The sequence below is a fragment of the Kogia breviceps genome, chromosome 4, assembly GCF_026419965.1.
Source record: "Kogia breviceps isolate mKogBre1 chromosome 4, mKogBre1 haplotype 1, whole genome shotgun sequence".
NCBI classification, from domain to species: domain Eukaryota; kingdom Metazoa; phylum Chordata; class Mammalia; order Artiodactyla; family Physeteridae; genus Kogia; species Kogia breviceps.
Window position 1 is genome coordinate 53,906,123 of NC_081313.1, and position 19,229 is coordinate 53,925,351.

The window sequence follows — 19,229 nt, forward strand, 5'->3', positions numbered from 1 at the left end:
TCCTTGCTCACTCATAAGAAGCAACTCCTCATCCATTAACATCTTATCATGAGATACAGCAGTGCAGTCATATCTTCAAGCTCCATTTCTAATTCTAGTTCTCTTGATATTTCCACCTCTGCAGTGACTTCCTCCACTGAATTTTTTTTTAATATTTTGATTTTATTTGAGTATAGTTGATTTACAATGTTGTGTTAGTGTCAGGTGTACAGCAAAATGATTCAGTTATACATATACATATATTCATTCTTTTTTAGATTCTTTTTCTCATATAGGTTATCATAGAATATTGAGTAGAGTTCCCTGTGCTGTGCAGTAGGTCCTTGTTCGTTATCTATCTTACATGTAGGAGTGTGTGTATGTTTATCCCAAGCTCCTGATTTATGCTTCCCCACTCCCCACATTTCCCCTTTGGTAACCATAAGTTTGTTTTTGATATCTGTAAGTCCTGAACCCCTCAAAGTCATCCATGAGGGTTGGAATCCACTTCTTCCAAACTCCTGTTAATCTTGATATCTTGATCTCTTCTCATGTATCATGAGTGTTCTCAATGGCATCTAGAATGGTGAATCCTTTCCAGAAAGTTTCAATTGACTTTGTCCAGATCCATCAGAGGAATCACTATCTATGGCAGCTACAGCCTTACAAAATGTATTTCTTAAATATTAAGACTTAAAAGTCAAAATTACTCCTTGATCCTTGGGCTTCAGAATGGATGTTGTGTTAGCAGACATGAAAACATTACTCTCATTGTATATCTCCATCAGAGCTCTTGGGTGACCAGGTACTTTGTCAATGAGCAGTCATATTTTGAAAGGAATCTTTTTTCTGAGCACTAGGCCTCAACAGTGGCGTTAAAATATTCAGTAAACCATGTTGTCAACAGAGGTGCTGTCATCCAGGCTTTGTTTTTTCCATTTACAGAGCACAGGCAGAGTAGATTGAGCATAATTCTTTAGGGCCCTAGAATTTTCAGAATGGTAAATGAGTGTTGGATCCAACTTCAAGTCACCAGCCACATTAGCCCCTAACAAGAGTCGGCCTGTTTTTTGAAGCATTGAAGCCAGGCATTGACTTCTCCTCTCTAGGTATGAAAGCCCTAGATGGCATCTTTTTCCAGTAGAAGGCTGTTTCATCTACGTTGAAAATATGTTGTTTAGTGTAGACATCTTTAAGAATTATCTTAGTTAGAGCTTCTGGATAACTTGCTGCAGCTTCTACAACAGCACTTGCTACTTCACCTTGGAAGGTGAAGTATCTTATGTTATGGAGATGGCTTCTTTCCTTCAACCTCATAACCTCTGCTAGCCTCAGCTTTTTCTTCTGCAGCTTCCTCAACTCTCTCAGCCTTCATAGAATTAAAGAGAGTTAGGGCCTTGCTCTGGATTAGGCTTTGGCTTAAGGGAATATTGTGGCTGTTTTGATCTTCTATCCAGACAGCTAAAACTTTCTCCATATCAGCAATAAGGCTGTTCCACTTCCTTATTTTTTATGTGTTCACTGGAGTAGCACTTTTAATTCCCTTCAAGATTTTTTCCTTTGCATTCACAGCTTGGCTAACTGTCTGGTGGAAGAGACCTAGCTTTTGGCCTGTCTCAGCTTTTGACATGCCTTCCTCACTAAGCTTAATCATTTCTATCTTTCAATTTAAATGAGAGACATGTGACTCTCCTTTCACCTGAATACATAGAGGCTATTGTAAAGTTATTACTTGGCCTAATTTCAAGATCTTTGTGTCTCAGGGATTAGGCAGGACTGAAGAGAGGGTGAGAGATGAGGAAACAGCCGGTCAGCGTAGCAGTCAGAACACCCACAACATTTATTAAGTTTTCCAGCCTATATGGGTGTGGTTTGTGGTGCCCCAAAACAATTATAACATCAAAGATCACTGATCACAGATGACCATAACAAATATAATAATAATGAAAAGCTTAAAGTATTGAAAGAATTACGAAGATGTGACTCACAGACATAAAGTGAGCAAATACTGTTGGAAAAATGGCACCAATAGACTTGCTCAACACAGGATTGCCACAAACCTTCAATTTTTGTTAAAAACAAAAAACCACACACACAATATCTGTGAAATGCAGTAAAACAAGGTATACCTGTACTGTTACCAGACAAATCTCAAATGAAAAATGTCAATAGAACCAGAAAAATTAGAAAAAAATAGCAAAGACCCAAGTTGGTCTGGGTATTTTTTTCCGATCCCATGCTCCTCCTCCATTTAACTATTTAACTTCTCCTCCTCTGTCTGCCTCTTGCAGACTCAAGGATAGTGTCACAGGCAGGTGGGAATAGATTAGCTTAGTATCAACAGAGGGGAGGAAGGAGGACGAGGGAGTCCTAAGCAAATGGACCCAGCTACAAAATATCTTGGATTTTCATGTAAGCTGATAAAGAACATTCCTGCGGGACAGCTAGAGGGCCAACACAAACAGCAGTGAGTGCAGCTCTGAGGACCAGGGTGACAAAGAAGCACCACCTCTACCACCTACCCTGTTCAGTTGGTGTAGCTGTCCACACTGCTAGCTTGAGAAGGATTCTGAGGTTGCCCCACACTTCGTGTGAAAGTGTGCTGTGATTGATTAGTGATATCTGACATGGGCGTGGCTGGGAGAAATATAACAGAATAACTCCCTTTATTAAAAATGTATTCTCAAAACAATGCTGTGAGATAGATATTATTAATCTCATTTTGCAGGAAATGAAACTGAGACTTAAAATACTTAAGGAGATTTTCCAAGGAAACAACTGTAGAGTGCCAGAGCTGGGGTTTGAACCTGACTCTGTCTCTCTCCAAAGCTCACGCATCTTCTACAAATACATATTGCCCATCTTCTCTGGTGATACAAGCTATGTGAACTAGGGGAAGATACTACTCTAGGCCTCGGGGTCTGCTTCCCCCAAATGGAGGTGACTGTCTCAGCAATGCCTACTTCATAGGGTCATAATAAGAAGGATTTTGTTGCATAACTATATGATAAAGTTCACAAAATCTTACAACTGTAGATGGTACTTATATGGTACCAGCATATAATGTCAGGCATGATCATCTTCCTACTTTTTGTCTCCTGATAATACTGCTGTCTGCTGATGACTCATTTTAGGACACCAAGGCCAAGTTCCTATAAATTAACCAATTCTGAGTATTTGATTGCCTTCAAAGAGTACTGCAGTCACTTTCTAAAATTCCTCCTATGAAACACTTCCCTCAGTTAAGTCTGTGAGAGAGAAACCTTTCTCCATTGGCAGCTCTCAAAAGTGCTGGAGCTCCCTGCTGTTAACTAATGCTCCTCTAGAGGCCTTAATAGATTGCTGAAATTGTGAACTTTAATATTGCAATAACATTGGTTTTGCCTTAATGTGCTGTAAAAAAAATTTATAAAAATAAGCAACCTTTTCTATGCATATTTTCACATCCACAGCATTTGCGTATGTGTGGTTTTCTGTTAAGCTTTTTTCCATTCTTGAAATCATAAAAATGCTCAAACTAATGCAAAAATATGGAACAAGTTTAATGGGAGATTATTAATAGAGCAGTCCTGCTTCATAAATTTGTCAATTAAATATGTTTTCAGAAGTGCCTATGGAGTGCACTGTGAAGGTTATTAACTCAGGAAATCGCTGAATGACAGGTCACGAGAATATTATCATTTTCTCTCCTAATTTTTACTTCCATATTATATATATATATTATATATATATATATATAATATATATATATATATATATATAAAATCTCTACTTTTTTGCAAAACTATACCTAAACTGGGGGAAAGGGTTTTATAAATAACAGTGAATTTCTAATTTTTCACAATTTAAGCATAGCAATGTATCACTCAAATTTCATTCTCAATATTGAACATATTAACATAGCAAAAACCTAAATTTTCGTGCCTTCAACATGTCACTGATTTACACCCCTTAGAATGGCCATTATTAAAAATGGAAAATAACAAGTGGTGTTGAGGACTCCTAGAAATTGGAACCCTTGTGCATTGCTGATGGGAATGTAAATGTTGTGGCCAGTGTGGAAAACAGTTTGGCAGTTCCTCAAAAAGTTAAACAGGTTAAAATGACCTTATGATCCATCAATTCCACTCCTATGTATATGTCCCAAAGCATTGAAAGCAGGGACTCAAACAGATACTTGTATAGCAATCTCCATACCAGTACTATTCACAATAGCCAAAAGGTGGAAACAACCCAGATACCTATCAATAGATGAATTAGATAAGTCAAATGTGGTATATCCATACAATGGATTATAATTCAGCCTTAAAAAGGAATGAAATTCTGATGTGTGTTACAACATACATGAACCTTAAAACCATTTTGCTAGGTGAATAAGCCAGACACTAAAGAACAAATACTGTATAATTCCACTTATATGAGGTACCTAGAGTAGTCAAGTTCATTGAGACAGAAAGCAAAGTAGAGGTTGCCAGAGGCTCAGGACAGGAGGAAACGGGGAGTTATTGTTTAATTGGTATAGCATTTCTGTTTGGGATGATAGGAAAGTTCTGGAAATGAGTAATGGTGATGGTTGTACAGAATTGTGAATGTACTTACTGCCACTGCATTGTATACTTAAAAATGGTTAAAAAGGTAAATTTCATCTTATGTATATTTTACCATAATAAAAAGAGAAAACTAATTACTTGTGAAGATAGACTGTGTGTCATGTAGTACTTAATAGATGAAACTTGCAGTGATCATCAATATACTTTTAAAATAACATTGATTTACAAGCCAAAATAAACATTTGACTAAAAACATTTTTTAAATGTCACTAATTCCACAGTGTTTTCAGTGTTCCTATCCCCAAATATTTATCAAGTGCTGATTTTGTGGCAAACACACTATCTGGCACTGGGGATACAAAAAATGACTAAGCCACAGTACCTAACCTAGAGGTAATTATAGGGAACACAGTAGTAGAAAACACAAACATACGAGCCCATCATCCAATATATTATAAACATGTTGATAGAAGCATTTATGTAGCTTTATGTGCCAAAATAAATAACCCAGATTTAGGGCTAGTCTAAGACTTCCCAGAAGGAGTGACATTCATTCTGAATCTTGAAGCACAAATAAGAGTTTGCTAAGAAGAAGGAAGTTGGAGAGGGAGTGTCCTAGGCAGAGAGAATGCATCAGCCAGGCCAACCACAGTCCCCGTGCAGAAGGCACAAAGGCCTTGGCAGGTGAATTTGGAGACATAAACTGTTTCCAGAATACAGAGGCCCTTGAATAGCTTATTTTTTTTCCTTAATTTTTTAATTGAAGTGTAGTTGATTTACAGTATTGTGTTGGTTTCAGGTGTACAGCAAAGTACCTTGAATAGCTTATTAAAGCATAAAGGTTTTCTCCTAAACCATGTGCATCCTTTGAAAAGTTTGAGAAAAGAGAGTACTGTCATCAAGGTTCATGTTTTATAAAGACTGTCTTCAGCGGTAAGGATATATTGTATAAGTGTAAGGGGCAAGGAGAGTGATTAGATGATATTGCAAGTCTAATTATTTCAATATTTATTGAATGTCTAAATATCTATTAAGTGTCAGGCACTATTTCTAGACTCTGGGGATAGTGGTAAACAAAACAGGACAAAAAAAAAAATGCCTTCCCTCTTAGAGCTCGTGAAGCAAGACAGAAAATAAACAAAATAAATCCAATTAGGCTATGAGACCTTTCTCTCACTTAAAGCCTTCACTTAACTAGAAAGATAAGCAGGGAACCAGGTGAAAATATGACTGTAGAAAACACTGATGCTAATATTTTCCTTCTTAGTAATAGAAAGATTATCTCAAAGACACGGTTGTAAGTTCTTTTCTTGAATTACTATTGCCTAAATCTATGTGGGTTCAATCTATATTGAGAAGGATTTGAGATAATAATACAAAAGTCTTTCTTAATAATGTTAATTGTCTTCCAGTGAAATGAATCCCTTAGACTGTCTGTGGTTTTACCCTTCCTGGGTATCTTTATAAAAATTAATGTCATTTCTTCTCTTTAGTTTGGGCATTCCAGGTCTGGTTCACTTGAAGGCTGAAGAATGTTCTTCATCAATGATGGTCCATAGGTTCTTCTTGTCAGGATTCTGTGATAGTGGGTCCAGCCTGGGCCTTCTGTTTACCTCTTTCTGTGCCTGTGTCAACCATCTAGCTGGTCTACACAATTCCAGAAAGACGGAAAAGATTCTGGTCTGCAGGTCCACGTTGTACGCAGTCCTGATTTTTACAGCCTTCTCTTTTATTATTCTGAGTAGACTCACACTCAGTAAACCTCATAGTCCCCCTTAACTCATTGGGTGTTATATCCATAGTCTCTTTATTATGATTGTAAACCCCAGTTCACCTGCCCAATGCACAGTGAGGCCAAACAAACCTAAATGTTGGAGTTTGGAGCACAGAAAATGTTATCACAAGGGCCAAGCAAGGAAAATGGGCAGGTCATGCTCAGAAAGCCTGAACTCCCCAATGGTTTTCAGGGAAGAGCTTTTATAGAAAAAATTGGGGGGGGGGGGGCGGGCTGCAGGGTGTGTGTGACCTTCTTCTGAGTGGTGGGTGGTGAGGTAATGGGGCAGTGCTCCAAGAATCTCAGTCATCAGCCTTCTGGTTCCAACCAGTCTGGGGTCCCCGTCCTCGTGCTCAGCCTGAAGTTACCATCCTCCATCTGGGGGGGGTGGGGACAGAGAATTCAGAGATATGTATCAGATTGCAGAGGGGGGAACCGAGGACCCTGTCCCATCCTGCACTATTGTTTCTTTCTGCATTTCCTCCCTTCCCTAATTAGTAACTGTTTGAATCTGCCCTTTGCTATTCAGGGAAAGCCCAAGAGGCTGAAGCCTTCTTCCTACAAGCAAGGAACCAGGGTGCACAGAAAGGCTTTTGTAGCCAGGAAGGCCCCCCAGGGAGCTGAGTGGTTTCCTGAGGATAGTTGCACATCTACCGGTAAGCCCTCACAGGTCTGTGGCCTTGCTTTGGGATTTTAATTCGTACTCATCCACACTCTGCAAAATCATTACCCCTTCTCCTTGGCATTGAGGTTTTCCATTATATTTCAGGATTTGCATTTTAAAATGTACATGTTTGAAGTGATCCTATAAGTACAAAGAACTGCTAAGAAGGTATGGAGGGAGGCTTAACAGGAGCTGCAAATTCTCCTTCTTGATCCTTCTGCTTTCTCTGGCTTTTTCTGCTCCTTAACTAAATGCATGAAAGAGGAACAGCTCTTAATTGGAGTGGGAGTGGGGGATTGTAGGAGCAAATCGTGGAACTGGCCCGAGGGGAAGCTGGCCTGCAGTGCCACCACACCCGCTCTGCATGCTTCTGTTTCGCTTCCTTCTGGAAGCCCAACGCTTCACACAGACGCAGTGACCAGCAGGCTCACTGGACACCGAGGTCATCTGCTATGGATTGCCCTTCTCCGGAGCTCCTCCTACACATGTCTTTCTCTCACCTCTCTCCTAAAAAGCCTTGTAGATATCGGTTCACATTTCTTAAAACCTTCCTCTTATCCTGCAGACTATTCCCAGTTAAGTTTTTTAATTGTTGACAATGGACTACTGAGTTACCGCTCCTAGAAAAGCTTTCTGTTGTAAGGATAGTTAGCATCATAATCAAAAGGGTTAAGCTATAGCCACATTTGATCAGTGGTTCTGGAAGAGAAAACTACCAAAGAGATTTTTTTGGTCAGGTTGGCCTTTTTGTTTCTTACTGTCCAACATCTGGGAGCCCCTTTTTCTGCCTCTAGAAAAGGCCAGCACAAGCCAGGACACAGAAAAAATGGCACCATCATTTGTTTTGTTCCATTCGTGTTTTCCTGCCCGGGTTCAAGAGGAAGACTTCTGGATTGGCTAAGTTCATTTATTTAAATAAGAAAGCCAAAGCAGATGGAAAAAATAATTACAGAGAAGTCAGGAAGATCATGGATCAGTGGCATAAAATACAAGTCCTATGGGAACCACAATGCAGAGTCTAGATCGAAAGGTCAAGGGTGGGTGAACTCACAGGCATTGACAGCCACATGTGACAGAGTGTACAAGCTTTGGTGTCAGACAGATTTGGTTCTGCTGGCTGAAGAGGCAGATCCGTTCCTTCCTGTATCATGGCCCTTAGGGAGTGGGGCCTTAGCTCTTCCTCCTGAGAACACAGGTCTGGGGGAGGATGGATTGTGGTGAAAACCAGCCCAAGATTCTAGTACACAGTGGGGAAATGGCTGATGTCACCTCTGAGGTGCTGCCTTGGGTCTGGGCACAATCATTGGAATTCTTTGGAGCATGGTTAACTGCACACATCTTGTTGTGAGAGCTATTGGGCTTCATCTCTTTGTATCCAGCTGCATCCAGGCCCGAGGCTGCTGACATTTGACACCAGGAGCTATTTATTTAGTGCAGAGTGCCTATTTGTATCTTGAGTGAAGAAGCAAGGCCTGGGGGTTAGGGTGGAGGAAAGGGGTGGGAGCCAGTACTGAGTGCCTGCAGCATCTACTATGTCTTCACTATTCAGAACTTGTAACTAAAATATTTAAAGAAACTGATTTCAAATGGAAATTAAAGGGCAAATATCCACCCCCCCCCTAAAAAAAAAAAAAAGAAAGAAAAGAAAAAGAGCAATTTCCTGCTCTTTCTCTTCTGACTAACTATGTGGCCTTGGATAGATTTCTTAATCTCATGTCTTCTCCTCTATAAGATGGATATCACAATACTCACTTTTCGGTGTAGTTTAAGGATATAGATGATATTTGTAAAGTACTTAGCCCAGAACCTAGAATATACATAGGACTGAGAAAATGATAGCTATTTTGACAATAAGTATTGAACATTTTACCAGCTATGAAACAGGCTATAAATAGAGTTACATTACTTGGATTTCACTGAAACTGTCAACTTCCTTGAAGAACAACTCTGCACCTGTACTTACTATGTTCCGCAAATGTTTTTGTAGTTATAACGTGCAGACCCTGGGCATCTGGGATTGGATAAATAGAGTGGAGTTCAAGCTGGTCACATTTATTCCAAAGCACACTGCTCCTCCAAGTTCCATTTTTGCTGTGGGTGACACCACCATTTTACCCTTATTTCTAAGAAAGAAACCTGATTAAGGTGCCCTCTTTTTCCTTTCCTCCTCAAATCTAAGCATTACAGAATTCTGAAGCTTTCTCCCCACATCATCTCCTGCCCCTCAGAAACCATACCGATTCAATTCAATTCCGTCTCATGTTCAATTTCTTTACTAAGCCCACATTACCACCAATGTGACTCTGAGCCTCCTTCAGACCGTCACCTGCCTGCAGGGAGTCTGCAATGCTCATGTTTGCCCTGATTCCTTTGTCCTCTGCCCCTACCTCAGTCCTCCTGACAAGAATGCATTGGGTGCCTGTCAGATCTAGAAACCACCAAGATCACACAACCCTAGCATAAATTTTTTTAATGGTGAAATAACAGTAAAGAAAACATAATTTAGGCACATCAAAATCATCTCTACCCTCTTGGAAATGCTGCTGTGAATTTCAGCCTCCAGTGCAAAGCCCTGAGTAACATCGGCCAGGACAGACCTTTCCTCCCTCCCTGCCAACCTGCTCTCTGCCCAGAAAGCTGCCATGACCCTTTATCATGGCCCAGTCCCTGGGCTAAAGACACTGCACATGTAATCCTCATGTAGCCCTCACAGCAACCCCACGAAGAGATGTCATTATCTCCGTTTCACAGAAGAAGCACCTGAGGAGTAGAGAAGAGGTGACCCCAGTGAGCCATAGAAGAGGGATTTGAACTTACATTCTTTCTGCCTCCAAAGTTCTTACTCTTGAATGGGCTGTGTGGCCTCCCACACGGTCACATCCATCACTTCTTTTATCTAAATTTCCACATCCTTTTGCAGGCTTTTCTCACACAGGCAGGCGACACGCTCTTTTCCTGTTCTTAGATGTTATGCCATCTGCTTTTCTTCAGGGCTTTTGGAAGATCCTACTTTCTACCAGAAGTTGTCGTGACTCAAGGGAACTTAGCAAACAACCCTTCATCCACATTCCAAACAAACCTATTGCTGTCTCTCCTCAGAATTCACGAGTTTAGTAATTAAAGGTTTATAAAACTCTCATTGCTGTAAATCAACCAGTTGGTCTGATCGACACCACAACAAATGCACGGTCGTCAGCCTTGCTCATCCCTTTACCTGTCTTTGGCCAGCATCCTCTCTGACTCACCTCCGTGATTCCTGTCCTCAAGTCCCCCACCCGCTCCCTCACTCCCAGAATCTTGCCTTTTACTTTATTGAATAATTTAGGAAGATCCGTTCTTCCATTCAATACTTGCTTAAGGAACAGGTACACAACCATCTAGGTATTTCAGTGGTATCTCTGAATATCTCAAATGGAGTGTAATCAAGTTCTCTCTCAACTTGTTCATTTTTCTTTATTCCCATTCTCACTATCTATAGTTACTCAAACCTTGAAAACATCCTAGACTCTTCCTTCTACATCAAACTTGACGTCTAAACAATTATTGGGTACTGCTAGTTTTACTTTTAAATTATATTCAAAGTTCTTCTTCGCCTGCCTTCTGTTTCCTTGTGAATCATCCTCTGCCCTATAACTTAGGCAGCTATCAGAAACTCACATATGACTGTACCACCTTCATACTTAAAATCCTTTGAAGACTCCCATCGCCTATAGAATAGATTTCAAACTCTCTAAAATGCACATACGGTCCTTTGAGGCCTGGTCAATTTCTTCATATCCTTCACCAACCTGCCTGAAACTTTAATCTCTACTTCTACCAAATTACTTTTGGTGCCCTACACATACCCTGTGTGTAAGTTGTTTCACACCTCTATGCATATGTCACGTTATTTTCTCTGTCAAGACTACCCTTCTCATATCCCTTTTTAACCGACACTTATTCATCATTTAAGACTGTCATTTGGCTGAGTTGGACTAAGGCTCCTCATTAGCCTACTCTCATACAAATGATCTAACTATTCACCATATGACATTGAAATTATGTCTTTATGTGTCATTATCTCCTATAAGACCACAAGTCTATTAATTTTCACACATCTTATATCTAGCACAGTTCATATAACACAGTAGGTACTCAATAGATGTATATTTGTTGACTTCTGGACTGGGTACAGTAAGGGCAAAATCTAGTATAAAACATGATCCCTAGCCCCAGGAGTTGAAAGGTTCTCAGGGTATGGGCCATGACTAGTTAAACTGAATGCATATTGAGTGGAGTACCACTTGCATGGAAGTATTGACTAATAGTAAGTTCTAATAAACGCACTAGTATCTATCTAGGGGGGGGTCTAGTGGTAGATACTAGTTAATTGCATTTTACACTTGTTTAAAACCAAGAAATAACGTCATGTGCATTTGTGTTGACTGCCACTGGACACCCAATGATACCTTAGGGCAGTGGTTCGCAGTAGCATCAGCACCAGCTGGGAACTTGTTAGAAATGTGAATTCTTAGATGCCAGGCCCCAGATCTACTGAATTACAAACTCTGGGGGGAGGGGCCCAGCAATCTGTGTTTTAATAAGTCTTCCAGATGATTCTAATGCACCCTAAAGTCTGAGAACCACTGCCCTCAAGAAATAGCCTGGGTATGATAAGCTCCCTTAATTTGAAATTGACTTCCAGTAAGGTGAATGTGACTTATTAGATACCAGCGCTTAATTCTAATAAAGGTGATGCTAGCTATTGAATATTCTCATTCACACACAAGTTACATTTGAGCATGAAGATTGCATTTTTTATTAAATGAAATTAACCTTTTGGAATCACTCCTATTAAAGGTATAACTGAAGTTAGGTCAAGGACTGGGAATATGTGAATTTTGGCTCCATATATGTCTTGGTTTTTTATTCTGTTCCATTGGTTTATTTTTCTATCTCTCTGTCAATGTAACATTGATTTAATTATTATTGCCTTATAATAAATTTTAGTAACTGGAAGGGCAAATTCCTCTTTTCCCTTGTTCATTTTCTGAATTGCCTAGGCTATCCTCCCATATTAGTTAAATTGTTAATTTCATGAAAAATTATTTTGCGATTTTAATTGAAATTTAATTGAAAAGTATTTTGTGATTTTAATTAAAATTTTAACTGAAATTACAAATGAATTTAGGAAGAGGTGACATCTGTATGATATTGAGTCTTTCCAAACCTCAATATGGTGTATACCTTTAATAATGCAAATTTTTCTTTTATCTTTGAATAAAGTTTTATAGTTTTCTCTATAACTATCTTACAAAAACTTTTTAAATGTTTATTTCTTGATGCTGTACACTTTTTTTTTTTTTGCTATTATGACTAGGTTCTTCCTTTCTATTGCATTTTCTATCTGGTTATTTTAGGTGTACCAAAAAGCTATTGATTTCATATGTTAATATCGTATCCTACAAACTTTTCAAGGTCTCTTTTCAGTTATAATAATTTGTTGATTCACTTTTTTGTACACATATTGCTTGAAGTAGGTTGATTTACAAAGTTGTGTTAGTTTCTGGTGTACATATATATGTACATATATGTACATATACATATATGTATATATATACACACACATATATATATACATATATATATGCTTTTTCATATTCTTTTCCATTATGGTGTATTACAGGATATTGAATATAGTTCCCTGTGCTATAAGTAGGATGTCGTTATTTATCTATTTTATATATAGTAGTTTGTGTCTGCTAGTCTCAAACACCTAATTTATCCCCTATCCCCTTTCCCCTTTGGTAACCATAAGTTTATTTTCTATTTCTTTGAGTCTGTTCCTGTTTTATAAATAAGTTCATTTGTATCATATTTCAGATTCCACATGTAAATGATATCATATATTTGCCTTTCTCTTTCTGAATTACTTCATTTAATATGATAATCTCTAGGTCCATCCATGTTTCTACAAATGGCATTTATTTCATTCTTTTTTATGGCTGAGTAGTATTCCATTGTGTGTGTGTGTGTGTGTGTGTGTGTGTGTGTGTGTGTGTGTGTGTGTGTATCTCACATCTTCTTTATCCATTTATCTGTCAATACACCTTTAGGTTGCTTCCAAGTCTTGCCTATTGTAAATAGTACAAGCATCATTATCCTGTTTATTCTTTAAAGAGAATGCTTCTGAAGTTTTGCCATAAAGAATATTAACCATAGGATTATGATTTAGTATAAAGATATTCTCTTCTTTTTCTAATATTTTTTTGTAAATGTACACTAAATTTTATTAAAAACTTTTCAGTAGCAGTTGAGCTGATTAAGTTTTTTGTATTAATATTTTAATGTGAATTAGAATTTTAAATATTGAAATATTTTTTCTTTCCCAAGATATATACTAATTGGTCATGATGAAACATTTCTTAAAACAATTCATTTTACTATTATATCATATGGAATTTTGATCTTTGTCCCTAAGTGAGATTTATCTATAAATTTTTTTCATGTTCTACTATTTGAGATCATAGAAGTCATGTAAAATGAGCTTTCTCTATTTTTCTGTCCTCTGAAAAAAGTAATTAAAGACAATGATGATCTATACCTTAAAGTTCTGGCAAAAGTAGTTGTCCTTAAAACAACCTGGGCCTGGATCCTTTTCGGTTGGAGATGAAAATGTTTTTAGTTAGTAACTCCATGTATTTAACAATTATTGATCTACTGAAGTATTCTATTACTTTTGAATAAATTTTATATTTTTTCTACAAAGCTACTTATTTCATGTGCTTTCAAATATATTATAAAATTGTTGATTTTATTCATTTACCACTTAAATTTCTAATATTTCCCATCATTATACATATTATTTTTTGTTCTAGCATATTGTTTGTGTGTTTCTCTTTTTTTCATGACCAATTTGTCAGAGGTTCATCTATTTTATTATAATTTTCAGATCTTTAATCAATTTTTGAGGGCATAGTATTTTTTTAATTGAGGCATATAATTGACCTATAATAAAACATTAAATAAATGTTTTAAATAAACATTCAAAATATACAATTTGATAAATTTTATCTCATGTACACACAGACACACACAGAGGAAATCATCACCATAATAAGATAATGAGAATATCTATTACCTCCAAAGTTTTCACATGACTAGGAAATGCTTGGAGGTAATAGATATTCATAGATACCTTTGTGATTTTCCCCTTTCACTCTTCCTCACCTCCTGCTTCCACTCCCAAGTAACCACATTTCTGCTTTCTGTTACTGTGAATTAGTTCTCATTTCCTGGAATTTTATGTAAGTTGACTCATTTAGTATATAAGCATTTCTGTGTGGCTTCTTTAAATCACACAAAATTATTTTGAGATTTATCTATTTTATAACATATATCAATTGTTCATTCTTTGTTGCTGAGGAGTATTCCATTGTTTGGATATACCACAGTCTTTTATCCATTCACTTGTTGATTGACATTTAGATTGTTTCTTGTTTGGAGTTATTACAAATAATGTTGCTATAAATATTCATGCACAAGTCTTTTTATGGACATGTGCTTTCATTTCTCTTGGGTAAATACCTAAGAGTGAAATAGCTGGATCATATGGTAGATGTATTTTTAATTTTTTAGGAAACTTCCAGACTGTATTAGAGATTGATTGTACAATTTAACATTCTCACTAGCCTCATAATAGAGTTCCAGTTCTTCCACACTCTAACAACATGTGATATATGGTCAGTCATTTGAATTTTGACCGTTCTAATACATATGTAGTAGTATCTCATTGTGGTTTTAATTTGCATTTCCCTCATTACTACTGATGCTGATCATTGTTTCATGTACTTATCTTCTGTGTACCTTCTTTAGTATATTTTTAAACCTTTGTCCTTTGTTTAATTGGGTTGTTTGTTTTTCTATTTCTGAGTTTTAAGCTTTTTTTTTTTTTAATATTCTAGATAAATCTAAATCTTTTACAAGCATTTGCAAATACTTCTTCCCAAACTGGGGCTTGTCTTTTTATTCCCTTTACAGTGTATTTTGGAGAGTAGAAGTATTTAACTTTGATGAAGTCCAATCTAACAATTTGTTCTTTTATGAATCGCTGTGTTGATGTTGTATCTAAGAGTTATTTACTTAACGTAAGGTCACAAAGGTTTTCTCCTAATGTATTCTGGTAGAAATTTTATAGAAGTCTTACATTTAGGTCCATGGTCCATTTTGAGTTAATTTTTATGTAAGATGTGTAAGTTTTATATATATATATATATATATATATATATATAAAACACACATGGATATCCAATTGTTTCAGCATCTTTGTTAAAAAGACTATTCTTTCTCTACTGAATTGTCTTGGTACCTTTGTAGATCATCAGTTTTTCACATGTGTGTGTTTACTACTGCACACTACATTTAATTCTATTGATCTGTTTGTTTGTCATTCCTCTAATACCACACTGTCTTGATTAGTATAGTTTAATATAAGTGTTGAAGTCAAATAGTGCTGGCCCTCCCATTTTGTTCTCTATCAAAGTTGTTTTGGCTATATTTGGTCTTCTCATCTCCATATGAATTTTAGAATTAGCTTGCCAATTTTTAGCCTACCTTCCCTTTAAATATCCCAGAAGACTTTTTTTTTTTTTAATTGGAATTGCTTTGAATCTATAGCTCAACTTAGGGAGAATTGATTTCTTGAAAATATTGAGTCTTTCAGTTCAGGAACACAGAATGTCTCTCTATTTAATTAGGTCTTATTTCATTTTTCTTGGGTCTTTTTCATAGCTTTTAGTGTACAACTCTTTCACATCTTTTGTTAGATTTATCCCTAAATGTTTCATATTTTGGATGCTATTATAAATGGGGTTTTTGAAAATCTTTATTTCTGATTGTTTGTTGCTAATATGTAGAAATATAATCTATGTTCTGTATATTGATCTTATGTTCTCAAACCTTGCTGAACTTACTTATTGCTTCTAGTAGTCTTTTGGTAGATTCTATCAGATTTTCTCCATTGTTTTCTGAGAAAAAAGACAGCTTTACTTTTTCCTTTTCAATCAGTTTTTTTTCCTTTTTTTTTGCCTTTTGTACTAAGATACCAATGCAATGTTGAATCAAAGTGGAGAGGGTATTTGGCCGGGGGGGGTGGGGAACCAAAAGCAAAACAAACATTAAGTGGAAATTTTTGTCATGTTTCTGATCTTAAGATAGATTTCAGATATGGGGTAGGTGAGAAACCATTCTAGGATCTAAATTAAAATGGATCTGCAGTTTAAATTATTTTAATCAGACATTCAAGCATAGATCCTATTTTCAGTAAAGTGCTACATGGAATATTGGGGCTTATTTTAGATTTCTTTATATTTGATTTAGTAGAGTATCTAGGGAATATCTCCGATTAGGGCTTGTACACGTGAGATATTTGATGAGAAGAAACCGGTATGGAGTTCGGAACCATCACATCTGTCCATTAAAAATCACTAAGCCAAAAGGTAGGAGGGGAGATCAATGGGGACAAGCATTGTACTGCAGCACCTTCCAACTTCCATATCTTTTGCATCAGAGCACTGCCAAGCAGTGATGAGAAATGCATCTCTATGATGAGAAACGCAATTTTGGAGATACTGAGTTACTTTGCTCTGGGCACCAAAAAGTTACACACACACACACACACACACACACACACACACACACCCTGCTATCCCTGGCTTCTGGTTAAGGGTACCCTATGAAAATTACTCAAATTGAGAGTGGGAGTTTGAGATTCACAATAATATTGCTATTGTGATTGCTCAAAATACCTTTATCAGGGGCCACCTAGAAGGAACCTGACCCGGACATTCTAATAGGCTCCTATAGTTTAGTATATGGCTCCTATAATTTTTCATCACCTCAGATTATAAGACTAGATAGGTTTAAACAGGTCTTGGTAGTGCCAGCTCTGCCTGGAGCATAGTCAGATTCAGATACATGACTGAAGCCCGTGCTGGAGGGGAACACTAAGACCAGCACAGAACAAGGCAGATGGCATGAAGCATGCTCAGCCAAAATGATATCTGCTCAAGGGAAGTTGGCAACCCTCTGGGGACTGTCAACAAGAGTCCTCAGCCAATCTGGGCCAGGATCATCAAGTTATAGAATATTGGAGTTAGGAAGGACTTTAGTAGAGAGTCATTGAATCCAACCATCTCATTTCACTGATGAAGGGACTGAGGTTCGAAGTAAAGTGACTTAGCCAAGAAGTAAAGTGACTTCTCCCAGCCAATCAGCACTGGATACAAGGCAAGACAAGACCTCAGTCAAATGCTGTTCCTACAAACCATATTCTTTCCTATAATAATTCAGTATCTGCCACCAGCTGCCAAAGCACTCTCTTATCAAATATTAAAGTGAGGAAAAAACATGAGTTGACCTAATTGCCTAAATAATTGTAACTCTTCTTATCCAGGCATGGTCATATATGACATCTGACAGTCCATAGAGTAACATTTTCAAAAGATTTTCTGATCATAAATCCCTGTGGCAGTGAATAAAGTGAATAGCAAACAAAATAATTCCCCCCTCAGGGAACCCAGCATGACTCCAGACCGTTTTTTCCAGACATTCAACCCCCCAGGGATCAGCTGACCATGCCATAGCAAGCACATTCAGTATTCGGGAAGGAAAATCAGTGCATGCATTAGTGATCGCTGATCCAGTTTCTTGGGTCCAGACTTGAAAATAACCAATAGCCAGCTCTATAAACACAGAAGCACCAACCTGGGCTATTCTCAGAGAACACCATTTTTTTTTTTTCTCTGTGACTTAGAACAAGTTACACAATCTCAACTTCCTTACTCAGAGAAGGAAAATAATAACATCTTCCTCATAGGTCTCTTTAAATAAGCTAATATGTATAATGTGCCTGTACTTTTAAGATATTTAGTGAATGCAAGTTAATTTCTTTCCCCTGTCTCCTACTCCTCCACACAAAGATTTTTAGCATTTTGCAAGATTATTCTTAAGGTAAAATGCTATTTACTCTGGCCAATCAGTTAGCAAAGAGCTTGCCTTTATCAGAGCTGTTTTCTAACTTCAGCTCAGTATCCAGCAGCTGATGATTTTTGTTGTCAGCCTCAGGAGAAGTTTCATCTAAGAACATGAGACAAATCTGAGCTGTGTGGCCAAGGTAGAAGACTTTCAAACAAGAAACAGCCGTCGGTTCCCAATTGTGGGAGTGTTTATTGTCCCAAGACAACAAGGCTGAATAAACCATGCCATCTCTGTGGGTGCCTTATGTCTCTGGAGTTCTTCGATCATCACCATTATATTCAGTGAGCAATCCAAGATGCACTAGGTATTGGAAAACCAAAGTTACTTTCTTCAGCCCTGCTCTCTGTGAGGTTAAGTTGCATTAGCCTGGGTCCTCTGAGAAGCAGGTATCAAGATAGAAGTAGACATGCAAATATTTTCTTAAAGCAAACACCTGCATGACAAAATCAGAAGAGAACCAGGAGAGGCTAGGAGACCTGTCAGATCATTACGTAGGTCTGACCCTTGTGAAGGAGAGCGGGAAGGAAGGCAGCTTGAGTGGGAGGGTAGGTCTAAAGAAGTTCAGCAAGGCCAATGGGAGGGATCTTCCAGCCAGAGTTGGCCCAAAGAACCCCTTCCTCACCCAGGTACGAACCTGCTTTAGTCTCTCCGATGTGCTCAGGCCTTGGCTGGGAGCAGCCCGTGGGACGTATGGCCTCCGCACTAACTCCTGGATGGATTTCACAGCCCAGCATCTGGGACTTCAGTCAGTGACACTCCTGCAGTGGGAGATCTGAGAGGTGTATCCTCACAGCTACCTTACATACTATAATCTAAGAGGCACACATGTTGCTAAACATATAAAGCACACATCGGTAGCATTAAAAAGTTAATTGACACAAGTAAGGCCGCAAATCATCATCGTTTTGCCATCTCAAGTAAACTTAGAATCAATAACCATAGGTAGAACAGCAGCCTAAAATGTCTGCCTTCCTCCTGTGACTTCTCAGTTCATGCTACAGTATTATTCACAATTGCTGGTGAGCATTTAATATGGCAAGGTGCTGTGCAAAACATTGCCTATGCAATATCTCACTTCTTCTTCATATAAATTCTATTGAGGAAATATTATCTCCAGTTAACGGAAGAGGAGACTGAAGCTCAGCCAGGTTGAGTACCTTGTCCAAAGTTACACAACTAGCAAGTAACAAAGCTGAGATTCAAAAATAGACTGATTCCAAAGTGCACTCATGAAAACACTCCACTC

At 37.8% G+C, this 19,229-nt stretch overlaps 1 protein-coding gene across 1 annotated transcript in view; it reads left to right on the forward strand.

Moving 5' to 3' along the window:
* Nucleotides 1–19,229, forward strand: part of PIK3R1 (phosphoinositide-3-kinase regulatory subunit 1) — a 562,712-nt gene that overhangs the window by 228,713 nt on the left and 314,770 nt on the right. The window contains exon 5 of the mRNA XM_067031067.1: nt 6,833–6,959. The gene's annotated coding sequence lies outside the window, so the exon portion shown is untranslated. The remainder of the gene's footprint in view (nt 1–6,832; nt 6,960–19,229) is intronic.